This window comes from Neoarius graeffei, chromosome 3 (assembly GCF_027579695.1).
Source record: "Neoarius graeffei isolate fNeoGra1 chromosome 3, fNeoGra1.pri, whole genome shotgun sequence".
Lineage (NCBI taxonomy): Eukaryota > Metazoa > Chordata > Actinopteri > Siluriformes > Ariidae > Neoarius > Neoarius graeffei.
Window position 1 is genome coordinate 100,763,924 of NC_083571.1, and position 12,886 is coordinate 100,776,809.

The following is a 12,886-nucleotide window of genomic DNA, read 5'->3' on the forward strand; positions in this document are numbered from 1 at the left end:
GCCATGCCATCCCCCCCCGCCATGTTGTGTGTTAAAATCCATCCATCCATCCATCCATCCATTATCTGTAGCCGCTTATCCTGTCCTACAGGGTTGCAGGCAAGCTGGACCCTATCCCAGCTGACTATGGCTGAGAGGCAGGGTACACCCTGGACAAGTCGCCAGGTCATCACAGGGCTCACACAGAGACGAACAACCATTCACCCTCATGGTCAATTTAGAGCCACCAATTAACCTAACTTGCATGTTTGCGTGGGTTTCCTGTACAGTCCGATGACAACATACTGTACAAACTCCACACAGAAAGGCCTTTATCAGCCACTGGGCTCGAACCCAGAACCTTCTTGCTTTGAGGCGACAGTGCTAACCATGACACCACCATGCCGCCCCCCCATGTTGTGTGTTAAAATCCATCCATCCAGGACTGTAGCCAGCATTTTAAAATCCACCGAGGTCCGTGACGCACGTGCAAAGCGCGCGCCGAAAAATTTGACATATTTAAATGAGAGGGGTGAATTACACGCCACACAAGATCTATGCCTGAAATGACTTTTAATGATGTTTGAACTGAATATCATCAGTTTTAAAAAAAAAAATAATGTATGTGGCAAGAGTAAGAATAATTTAAGCTTGTTTAAATGGTTTGATCTGGCCCAAGCAATGAGGACAAAACTGCGCTGCTTCGAAAATGTAAATTTAACAGCTTCATGAAAGTGCGCTGATGGTTACCATGAAAAAACCGTATCTCCTGCACTGCGTTCCTCCCCCGAGTCGCGCACTCATTCGTTTTTGTGTTCTTGGTCTCAGAGCCGCACGCACGAAACAGACACAGAAGACAGAATCAACGTTTAACATAATTAACAATGCACTTTTTACAGAGACGTTTTAATGTTATTCTTTATTTTTTTATCCAGTTGAATATTTAGCGCACAAATGTATTTTCAGCTCTTAAAAATGACTGAGGTCCGGACCTCGGTGGCCTCATAGCTGGCTACGGCCATGCTGACATCTTACTCTCTCCGGGGTTTAAATATCGCACGTTGACTACAAATTACGCGAGAGAATCCGGGATTGTGACGTCACTTACACGCTACATGACTTACCGAGGCTGAGATCTAGTAGATACATCTGTAAAGATGCCCAAGTGTCAAGCGTTTGGCTGTAAAAAATAAGTCCGATCTTTGAAGCAGTGATTACACACACACGCGCAAACAGAGAGCACATACTGTGCCTTGAAAAAGTATTCATACCCCTTGAACATTTTCACATTTTTCCACCTTACAACCACGAAATTAAAAGTTTTTTTTTATTGAGATTTTATGTGATAGACCAACACAGAGTAGCACATAATTGTGAAGTGAAACGAAAATGATAAATGGTCTTCAAAACTTTAAAGAAATAAAAATCTGAACTAGATAGAACTCGACACCAACGGCATCGATGGGGATGCCTCCGCCTGGTAGACTACACGCCTTAAGTTGTGATTTGGGGATGGACATTTGACCTCACAGTAATCTTGACCTGTGAACTTTTAACCTCAAAATCTAATCAGTTAATGTTTGTCCCCAAATGCACAAATGGTAAAAGTTTGGTGAAATTCCTTTCATTTGCCTTGGAGATATTGTGTTCACAAGGTTTTCGGACAGACATTTGACCTCACAGTGACCTTGACCTTAGACCTTTTAACCTCAAAATCTAATCAGTTCATGTTTGTCCCAAAGCGCACAAATGGTGAAAGTTTGGTGAAATTCCGTTCAATAGCCTTTGAGATATCGTGTTCACAAAGTTTCGGGACGGACGGACAACCCAAAAACATAATGCCTCCTGCACCTTAAGGTGGCGGAGGCATAATAATAATATGGTGTGCATTAGTATTCAGCCCCCCTGCATCATTACTTTGTAGAGCCACCTTTTGCTGCAATTACAGCTGCAAGTCTTTTGTGGTATGTCTCTACCAGCTTTACACATCTAGACACTGATATTTTTGCCCATTCTTCTTTGCAAAATAGCTCAAGCTCAGCCAGATTGGATGGAGAGCGTCTGTGAACAGCAATTTTCAATTCTTGCCACAGATGCTCAATGGGATTTAGGTCTGGACTTTGACTGGGCCATTCTAACACATGAATATTCTTTGATCTAAACCATTCCATTGTAGCTCTGGCTGTATGTTTAGGGTCATTGTCTTGCTGGAAGGTGAATCTCCTTCCCAGTCTCAAGTCTTTTGCAGCCTTCAACAGGTTTTCTTCCAGGATTGCCCTGTATTTAGCTCCATCCATCTTCCCATCAACTCTGACCAGCTTCCCTGTCCCTGCTGAAGAAAAGCATCCCCATAGCATGATGCTGCCACCACCATGTTTCACAGTGGGGATGGTGTGTGCAGGGTGATGAGCAGTGTTAGTTTTCCGCTACACATAGCGCTTTGCATTTAGGCCAAAAAGTTCAACTTTGGTCTCATCTGACCAAAGCACCTTCTTCCACATGTTTGCTGTGTCCCCTACATGGCTTCTGGCAAACTGCAAACGGGACTTCTTATGCCTGTCTTTCAACAATGGCTTTCTTCTTTCCACTCTTCAAAAAAGGCCAGATTTGTGGAGTGCACGACTTATAGTTGTCCTGTGCACAGATTCTCCCACCTGAGCTGTGGATTTCTGCAGCTCCTCCAGAGTGATCATGGGCCTCTTGGCTGCTTCTCCGACCAGTGCTCTCCTTGCTCGCTCTGTCAGTTTAGGTGGATGGCCATGTCTTGATAGGTTTGCAGTTGTGCCATACTTTTTTCCATTTTTGAATGATGGATTGAACAGTGCTTCTTGAGATGTTCAGAGCTTGGAATATTTTTTTATAACCTAACCCTGCTTTAAAGTTCTCCAGAACTTTATCCCTGACCTGTCTGGTGAGTTCTTTGGTCTTCATGATGCTGTTTGTTCTTCAGTGTTCTCTAACAAACCACTGAGGCCTTCACAGAACAAGCATATTTATGCTGAGAGTAAATTACACACAGTAGGACTCTATTAACTAATTAGACGACTTCTGAAGGCAATTGATTGCACTGGATTGTATTTAGAGGTATCAGAGGACAGGGGGCTGAATACTAATGCACACCACATTTTTCAGATTTTTATTTGTTTAAAATTTTGAAGGTGCTTTCCAATGAAGGTACCACGCCTTAAAATTGATACCTGGTGGGTGTGTAAGTTCCAATAGAATAACTAGAACCAAACAAAGGGAACTCGCACACCTGTATGCCGATATAATAATGCACTTTTATTGCATATTAAAACAAACAAAAAGTGCTACCCAAGTGAAAAGTGCAAACGTTTCGGTCACAATCAGACCATCCTCAGTGCAAACAATTAAAAATAAAGACACACCCATATATAGACAAGGCCACGTACACGGAAATCAGGTAATAGGCCTACAGCCAAGCTTGAATACAGGTTAAGATGCATGGATAAAGACATCCTATCATCAGTACCGTTCCTGTTATGATTTAAAGTTATACCGGTGTAGCCCCTGAAAGCTGCTTAAACCGGTGCAAATCTAACCCTGCTCGGGAGGTGGTTTAAGAAATTTACTCCGGAGTAAATGCTAGTTTGCGGGGCAGCACCGATATAAAACGGGACGTCTGAACGCTACAGGGGTAGACTCGCTACACGTGAGGAGAGTTGATTACATACGGGCAATGCATAATTTGCATCCTGGTATTTTGCGCTTCCAAAATGGTGAATATCAACAACAACAGAACTGCGTGTCTTCCAGTGTTGCCAGATTGGGCAGTTTTAAGTGCATTTCGGCGGATTTGAACATATTTTGGGCTGGAAAATGTCAGCAGTATCTGGCAACACTGGTGTCTTCATCCACGTTGTTTTCCCAGCGCTTGGTGATGCCATGACAACCGGGAAAAGGAAGTACATTTTCACGCACGCGCATATTTCATTTCCGCATTATTACTATCGTATAGCACGGTCGCAAAAACTGCCGTGTGAACGCAAGTGGGGCTGCACCGGTGCTAACGCGCTTCTCTCTAGTAAGCAGGTTTGTGACGTGTGAACGCTCCACAAAATACATCGGTGCAGCATCGATGCAAATATGTGCCGTGTGAACACCCCTAATGTAAGCAACCCTGTAGTTAACAATGTAACCGTCTCAGATCAGCAATTAGAATGCTTTACTCCCCTTAGAGAAATCGAACTAATTTAGTTAATCATCTTTTGGCTGCTCCCGATTAGGGGTCGCCACAGCAGATCTTTTGTCTCCATTGCTCCCTGTCTTCCGCATCCTTCTCTACCACACCTGCAACTTTCATGTTCTCTCTCACCACATCCATGTATCTCCTCTTTGGCCTTCCTCGTTTTCGTGTGCCTGGCAGCTCCGTCCTCAACATTCTCCTTCCAACATGCTCTGCATCTCTTCTCAGGATGTGCCCATACCATCTCAGTCTCATCTCTCTTAGCTTAATTCCCAAGCTCTCCGCATGTGCTGTCCCTCTGATGTGCTCGTTCCTTATCCTGTCCAACCTTGTCACTCCCATCACAAACCTTAACATCCTCAACTCCGCCACCTCCAACTTTGCCTCCTGTCTCTTCGTTAAGGGTACGGTCTCCAATCCATACATCACAGCTGGTCTCACTACTGTCTTATACATCTTACCTTTCACTTTTGCTGGGACTTTCCGATCACAAATGACTCCCGAAATCCTTCTCCAACTGCTCCACCCTGCCTGCACTCTCTTTCTCACCTCACTATCGCAGCCCCCATTTTCCTGCACAGTTGACCCCAGGTACTTGAATTCACCAACTTTCTTTACGTCTGCTCCTTGCATCTTCACTACACTCTCATCCCCATTCTCACTGATGCACATGTATTCTGTTTTGCTCCTGCTCACCTTCATTCCTCTTCGTTCCAATGCATACCTCCATCTCTCCAAACCCAACTCAACCTAACCTCCTTTCTACTTCACCGCATCAAAATCCTCAACTTGTGTACTAGATCCCTTACCTACATGACTCTTCAAACAGATAAGACCTGAAGTCATTGAACCGCTTCTAAAAATAATAAATTCTTCTCTCAGAATTGGCCATGTACCCAAATCCTTTAAACTAGCAGTTATCAAACCCCTGATTAAAAAACCTGACCTTGAGCCCTGTCAGCTGTCCAATTATCGGCCAATATCAAACCTCCCCTTTATCTCCAAGATCCTAGAAAAAGCTGTTGCATCAGTTATGCTCATATTTACAAAGGAATAACATCCATGAAATGTATCAGTCAGGATTTAGACCTCATCATAGCACAGAGACGGCTCTGGTTAAAGTAGTAAACGACCGACTGTTGGCGTCTGATCAGGGCTGTGTCTCGCTGCTTGTGTTGCTTGACCTTAGTGCAGCATTTGATACCACTGATCATTCCATTCTCCTGGATAGACTGGAAAAATGTTGTGGGAGTTAAGGGAACGGCCCTCTCCCGGCTCAGCTCTTATTTAACTGATCGCTATCAGTATGTTGATGTAAATGGTGATATTTCTAGACGTACTGAGGTAAAGTTTGGTGTCCCACAAGGTTCTGTCTTGGGCCCACTGCTTTTTTCTTTATACATGTTACGTCTGGGTGATATTATTCGTAAACATGATAGTTTCCACTGTTATGCTGATGACACACAGTTGAACGTTTCTTCAAAACTAGATGATAGACACCAGCTTAACAGAACTGAGGAATGTCTGAAGGACATTAGACACTAGATGCTTATGAACTTCCTTCTGTTTAACTCTGACAAGACAGAAGTACTTGTACTAGAACCACATGCAGCTAGAAGTAAGTTTTCTGATTCCACAGTAACTCTGGATGGCCTTTCTGTTTCTTCACATGCAGCAGTAAAAGACCTCGGTGTGATTATTGACCCCAGACTTTCATTTGAAACTCTTATCCATAACATTACCCGGACAGCTTTCTTTCATCGCAGAAATATTGTCAAGATAAGAGATTTAAATGTCACTACACGACACAGGAAAAACTAGTTCATGCTTTTGTTACCTCCAGGTTGGATTACTGTAATGCCTTACTGTCTGGATGTTCCAATAAGTGCATAAAAAAGCTCCAGTTAGTTCAAAATGCAGCAGCAAGAGTCCTTACTAGAACTAGAAGATATGACCACATCACCCCGTCTTATCCACACTGCACTGGCTCCCAATCAAATTTCGTGTTGCTTATAAAATACTACTATTGACCTTTAAAGCACTGAATGGTCTCGTGCCACAGTACCTGAGTGAACTTCTGGTCCTCTATGACCCACCACGCCTACTTGGATCAAAAGGTGCAGGCTATCTGCTGATACCTTGTATAGTGAAGGCTACATTAGGGGGCAGAGCCTTTTCTTACAAAGCTCCATAGTTATGGAACAGCCTTCCAAGTAGTGTTTGGGACTCAGACACAGTCTCAGTGTTTAAGTCTAGGCTGAAAACATATCTGTTTACTCAAGCCTTTTGTTAATAGTTTTATTAGGTAAAGGAGTAGATCTAGAGGGTCCTCAGGCACAGAGTGTTTTGGTAAACTGGGATGTATGGATGCTGTCACTCCCCACTCACTTGCTCACTCAAGTTTGACAATGGTGTAGTGGCTGCTGCTTTATGTCCCGGGACGCCCTCATGCTTGCGTTACCTTCTGGCTCTCCCCTTTTAGTTATGCTGCCATAGTTAGTTTTGCCGGAGTCCCTGCTTGCACTCACTGCAAAATGTATACTGTTCTTACTCATCAGGTGACATTGGGCATACCTAACAACCTGTGTTTTCTCCCCCCAAACTCTGTCTGTCCCTCTGAGTTACATGCCAATCCTGAGATCGAGATGCTGACCTCTTCTGCTCCTCGGACCTGCCTGATCCATCCTGATGCCCTACGTCTGGCTGGAGTCTCATCACATCGCTCCTGTGGAGGACGGCCCCACATGGACAGTTGAAAGTCACACTTGGAAGACGCTCTGGACTCTTACAGTAATGCTTTTATGGCTGAGGACTATAGCTGACTTGCTAACTTTAGGACTGCAGTTGTTATGAACAGTTTTGCACTCAAGTTTCCATCAACAAAACAGACTTCATGTTAAAACTGTTAAAATGTTAATCACTCTATCTATTATCACCCAAATGAGGATGGGTTCCCTTTTGGGTCTGGTTCCTCTCGAGGTTTCTTCCTCATGTCGTCTGAGGGAGTTTTTCCTTGTCACCGTCACCACAGGCTTGCTCATTGGGGATAGATTAGGGATGAAAAAAAATTAGCTCATGTTTAAAGTCACTAAAATTCTGTAAAGCTGCTTTGCGACAATGTCTATTCTTAAAAGCGCTATACAAATAAACTTGACTTGATGGCATTGTTTAAGCCTCGGTCACAACCGGCCGTACGTGCTCCTACGGCCGGTCTACGTGCAAAAAACGCAAGAAACGCACGGAGGGCGCGCGTGTGATGTGCTGATTTTCGAGTCGTAGACTGGCCGCAGAGGTTCTTCGTCATGTCAAACAAACTCTACGGGCGCTTACGGTTTTTTCAGGTTGCAAGACAAACTTACGGCCAACGTGCGTCTTTCTCCATGAACAAAAAAAACGCAGCGATTTGGGAAACGCCAAAAATCGCACGGCCAAAAAAAATCGTACGTCCGGTTGTGACCTAGGCTTTTCTACTATCTGTATCAGTACTGAGTGAGATTTCAACAAAGTCTGTTGATTCGCTTATTTTGTTGCCAGTGAAAAACACATGGTTACACAAAATTTCTGATTAGATTTTTAGAATTGGAAGCCTTTGTCACATACATTACAGCACAGTGAAGTTGTTTCTCTTCATTTAAAGTGGAACTGAAGTCATTTTACTTGCTTTATTTCTTAATTAACGTGTTACTCAATTACGTTTTCGGTTTTAGTAACCTTATATCGTGACTCGTATTGGCATATTATATTCCACTTATCTGCCTTTTCAGTTTTAAGCCACGTTAAATGTAGTTCGTATGGTCCACAGCAGGCGTCGCTTATCCATGCTATCTTCACGAGACTTGTGCGAGACTTCGAAACGTGAAGCGTCAGCGCTGCCATTTCGAAAACTGTTTGCACAGCGGCCAGATCGTCATATCATTCCAATTTAGATTAATTTTGAGATTTGCCAGCTTCATCAGTGAGGAAGTGTCTCTCTTTCTCTTTCTTCTCAGTGAAAGTGTGTTTTTCTTTCTTGTCCTCGCTTAGTCTTTGATGTACTGTTTGCGCCTCTACCGACCCTTTTGCCTGCATTCTCGTTTTTGATCTAGCCTGCTGTTTTGGATTGCTTGCCTGTGTATATATTGTCTCACTGTACAACCCCGGTTGCAGAAAAGTTGGGACACTGTATGAAACAAATAAAAAGAGAATGCGATGATTTGCAAATCATGGAAACCCTATATTTCATTGAAAATAGTATGAAGACAGCATGTCAAACGTTGAAACTGAGAAATGTTATTGTTTTACAAAAAATATATGCTCATTTTGAATTTGATGTCAGCAACACGTTTCAAAAAAGTTGGGACAGGGGCGTGTTTACCACGGTGTTGCATCACCTCGACCTTTCACAACACTCTGTAAACGTTTGGGAACTGAGGAGACCAATTGCTGTAGTTTTGAAAGAGAAATGTAATCCCATTATTGCCTGATATACAATTTCAGTTGCTCAACAGTTCGGGGTCTCCTTTGTCATATTTTTTGCTTCATAATGTGATAAATGTTTTCAATAGCAGACAGGTCTGGACTGCAGCAGGCCAGTTTAGCACCGAGACTCTTTTACTATGGAGCCATGCAGTTTTAATATGTGCAGAAAGCAGTTTGGTGTTGTCTTGTTGAAAGAAGGAAGGCCTTCCCTGAAAAAGATTTTGTCTGGATGGCAGCATATTGCTCTGAAACGTGTATATATCATTCAGCATTAATGATGCCTTCCCACATGTACAAGCTACCCATGTCATGTGCACTAACGCACCCTCATGCCATCACAGATGCTGGCTTTTGAACTGTGCACTGATAACAAGCCGGATGGTCCCTCTCTTCTTTCGCCTGGAGGACGTGGTGTCCATGAGTTCTAAAAAGAATTTCTACTTTTGATTCGTCAGACCTCAGGACAATTTTTCACTTCGCCTCAGTCCATCGTAAAAGAGCTCGGGCCCAGAGAAGGTGCCGGTGTTTCTGGATATTGTTTATATCTGATTTTAACTTGCATTTGTGGATGCAGTAACGAACTGTTTTCACAAACGATGGTTTTCTGAAGTGCTCCTGAGCCCATACAGTGATTTCCACTACAGACACGTGTCTGCTTTTAATGCAGCGTCGCCTGAGGGCCTGAAGATCACAGGCGTCCAGTGTCAGTTTTCAGTCTTGTCTCTTGCATACAGAGATTTCCCCAGATTCTCTGAATCTTTTAATGATGTTATATACCATAGATGATGTGATCCCCAAATTCTTTGCAATTTTACATTGAGGAACGTTATTCTTAAAATTGTTCCACTGTTTGCCCGCACAGTCTTTCACAGAGCGGTGAACCCCTCCCCATCTTTACTTCTGAGAGACTCAACCTCTCGGCAATGTTCTTATTTTTTAATCCAGTCAAGTTACTGACCTGTTGCCAATTAACCAAATATTTTTTTTAGCATTACACAACATTTTCAGTCTTTTGTTGCCCTGTCCCAACTTTTCTGAAACATGTTGCTGACATCAAATTGAAAATGAGTATATATATATTTTTTAAAAACAATAAAATTTCTCAGTTTCAACATTTGATATGTTGTCTTTGTACTATTTTCAATGAAATATAGGGTTTCCATGATTTGCAAATTATCCCATTCTGTTTTTATTTACAGTTTACACAGCGTCCCAACTTTTTTGGAATTGGGGTTGTATATATATTCTGCGCTTTATTAAACTGTATACTTCTGCACATACGTCCGCCTCCAATTTTTATTTTTTTTTAAGAAGTCTTTATTTGATGGCTCTGTGTTACTAAGGGAAATGGTGTACTCATGATCCGGTTACGTCACAAGCAGATATCCCATTTCAGTGCAAATGGCTGTGTCCAGGTAAGCCTATTTTTAGCAATATAACCTTTGAAATTGATAAATTGTCATCAGGTTTTATCTTTAACTTAAATGTGTGCAGGGGTGGGGGTGGGTGCACCAGGGCACTTGCTGTGATCGGCAAACAGCATTGATTTTTTGGGGTTTTGTTTGACTTTAAGCCCTCACTGATAGAAATATGTTCCTGCAAGTAAGTGGTGAAAGAACAATTCACAGTGTGGGTTGTGCTATGCTCTTTTCCATACACAGATAGCTAGTTTGCTACCATCAACTCTGTTTGAAGCTTGACTTATCTTATTAAAACTGCTGCCTACATTTCTCCCCAGCCATGCTTTTTATTTCTAAAAAAAAAAAATCTTACACTCCATTCAGCTTTAACCAACTTATTAACACCCGAGTGTTCACTAAATGTACTGGATCAAATGATCACCAATCACTCGCATTGGTCCCAAGCAGAGGTGGACAGTAACGAAGTACATTTACTTGAGTACTGTACTTAAGTACACTTTGAGTATCTGTACTTTACTTGAGTATTTTTTTAAACTTATGACTTTAACTTCATTCCATTTGAAAGGCAAATATCATACTTTTCACTCCACTACATTTCTATCAAGGTCCTCGTTACTCTTTACTATGAAGCAGCTTTGAAAGTGGATGTTTTTTCTTTTCTTTTCTAAAACGTGATTGTTTTTCCACAGGTGACACTGAAACAGTCTATCAGTAATCACTAGGGTCACGTCACGTCCATAGACTGTATAAAATCAAGTTCAATAATTTCTCAGCAGCGTTATTTAACACGATCAGTTGATGGCAGAATGGAAGGAGGCGGTTCTTCTGGGGAACGCACGCACCCGTGGCCATACCTAGAACCCATGTTTCAGTTTTCTGAAAGGAATAAAGATTCGTTTCGTTTTAAATGTTTGCTTAAAATGAACCACATCACGGCCTACAAAAACTCGCCATACAACCTGTGGGAGCATACTGACATATATAAACGTTTTATTTCAAGAGAAAGCTTGCAGTGAAGTTGTCTGTGCTTTTAGAGCTAGTGATAACATTGCAATAGCTATACAGTCTGTTAGTCAAATGACTTTCTATGGATTTGCCCACCAAGTTGCCGTAGCCTTTTCCACGGCTAACGTTAACACATAGCTAGTTAACCTGGGACACTGTTAGTTAGCATGTAAAAATGGAGTTACGCTAACATGAATAACGTTAACTTACCTGAAGTCCTTTCAGAAATTATGTTTTAGCATAATCTTGCCAAATAAACAGAATGTAGAAATCTTTCTTTTCTATTCGCGTTAGCTACCCAATATGATTTCGAGTTTGAAAGAGTTTGCTAGCATGTCAGGTGGAGCTTCACTGACTAGCTAGCTTCACGTTAAACCACCATGATGGCACAGCATGCATTCATTTTGTAAATCCAGTAAGTTGCTTCAGAGACGTTAGGTTTTGTAAGCGTCGTGGCAATAATACAACAATGCGTTGACAGAAAATGTACTTTTAATAATTAAATATTTAAAAAAAAAAAAACAAGTACTTCAGTACTTTAACTGAAGTAAAAAATTTGACTGGACAACTTTCACTTGTATCGGAGTAACATTTGACCAATGGGACCTGTACTTTGACTTAAAGTGCTGATGACACGTTTTTGACATCTTTGGCGATGTTTTATAATATAAAAAGTAATTCCCGATGATCCATATATTAATTCATGAAGGCGCCTATTTTACAAGTTATGATAAAAAACGCGGCTATTTGGGCAAATTTGACGGGGCTGCAGCACCCAGGAGACGAAGGAGGAGGAGCTATATGACGTCAGCGAAAGAACCTTCCTCCTCACTTACCAGTTTGTTGTTGATGCGACAGGTGTTCAGTTTGTTATTATTAGTAGTATTATTTTATATATATATATATATATATATATATATATATATATATATATATATATATAGAGAGAGAGAGAGAGAGAGAGAGAGAGAGAGAGAGAGAGATATTAGTTATTATGCCTTCGCGTTGTGTTGCCGGCTTTTGCTCCAAAACCCACAAGGATGGGGTAAGTTTATTCAAGTTTCCCAGAGATCCTGAGCTGCATGCGAAGTGGGTGAAGCAAGTCAGGCGCACTCGTGACAAGTGGGAGCCCTCACCAACATCCGTCCTGTGCTCTGAACACTTCAATTTGGATTGTTTTGACACCCTTCCCAGCTTAAAAGAATCTCTTGGGTGTTCAGTTCAGCACAAACGTGTGCTCCTACCATCAGCAGTGCCTACACAGTGTTGCCAGATTGGGAGGTTTCCCGCCCAGTTGAGCGGTTTCAAGTGTATTTTGGTGGGTTTTGAACATATTTTGGGCTGGAAAACGTCAGCAGTATCTGTTGCCAGATACTGCTGACGTTTTCCAGCCCAAAATATGTTCAAAACCCACCAAAATGCAATTGAAACCGCTCAACTGGGCGGGATTCCTCCCAATCTGGCAACACTGCCAGTATTCCGGAGGGGGTCTACTAGTAGCTATGCCGGATCCAAAGACAGTCCTCCTGTCAGAACATGTGTTGTGAAACGACATAAGATAAAAGGTACGTAGAGCTATAGATTCTACATGATAATCATAAATGTAATCATAAAGTCAGCGTGATATCAGTCATGTATTTGCTTGTGAAAGCTTGCAGCTTTCATGTAACTGCCGCCTAGCAACGAGAGGCAAAGGGTAAAGAGGGTAGGCTATCATAGATTCTATTCGGAAGAGACCAACACAATTCTAGACTCCCAGAAGAGGAAGAGCTAGGACGAGAGAGTTCACCGGCGTTTTCATGCGCCATTTCCACTG

The 12,886-nt window shown here is 42.1% G+C and overlaps 1 protein-coding gene across 4 annotated transcripts in view; it reads right to left on the reverse strand.

The window, feature by feature from the left end:
• The window catches only part of magl (MAX dimerization protein MGA-like), a 124,657-nt gene that overhangs the window by 62,514 nt on the left and 49,257 nt on the right, over nucleotides 1-12,886 (reverse strand). The gene's annotated exons all lie outside the window — the stretch shown is intronic.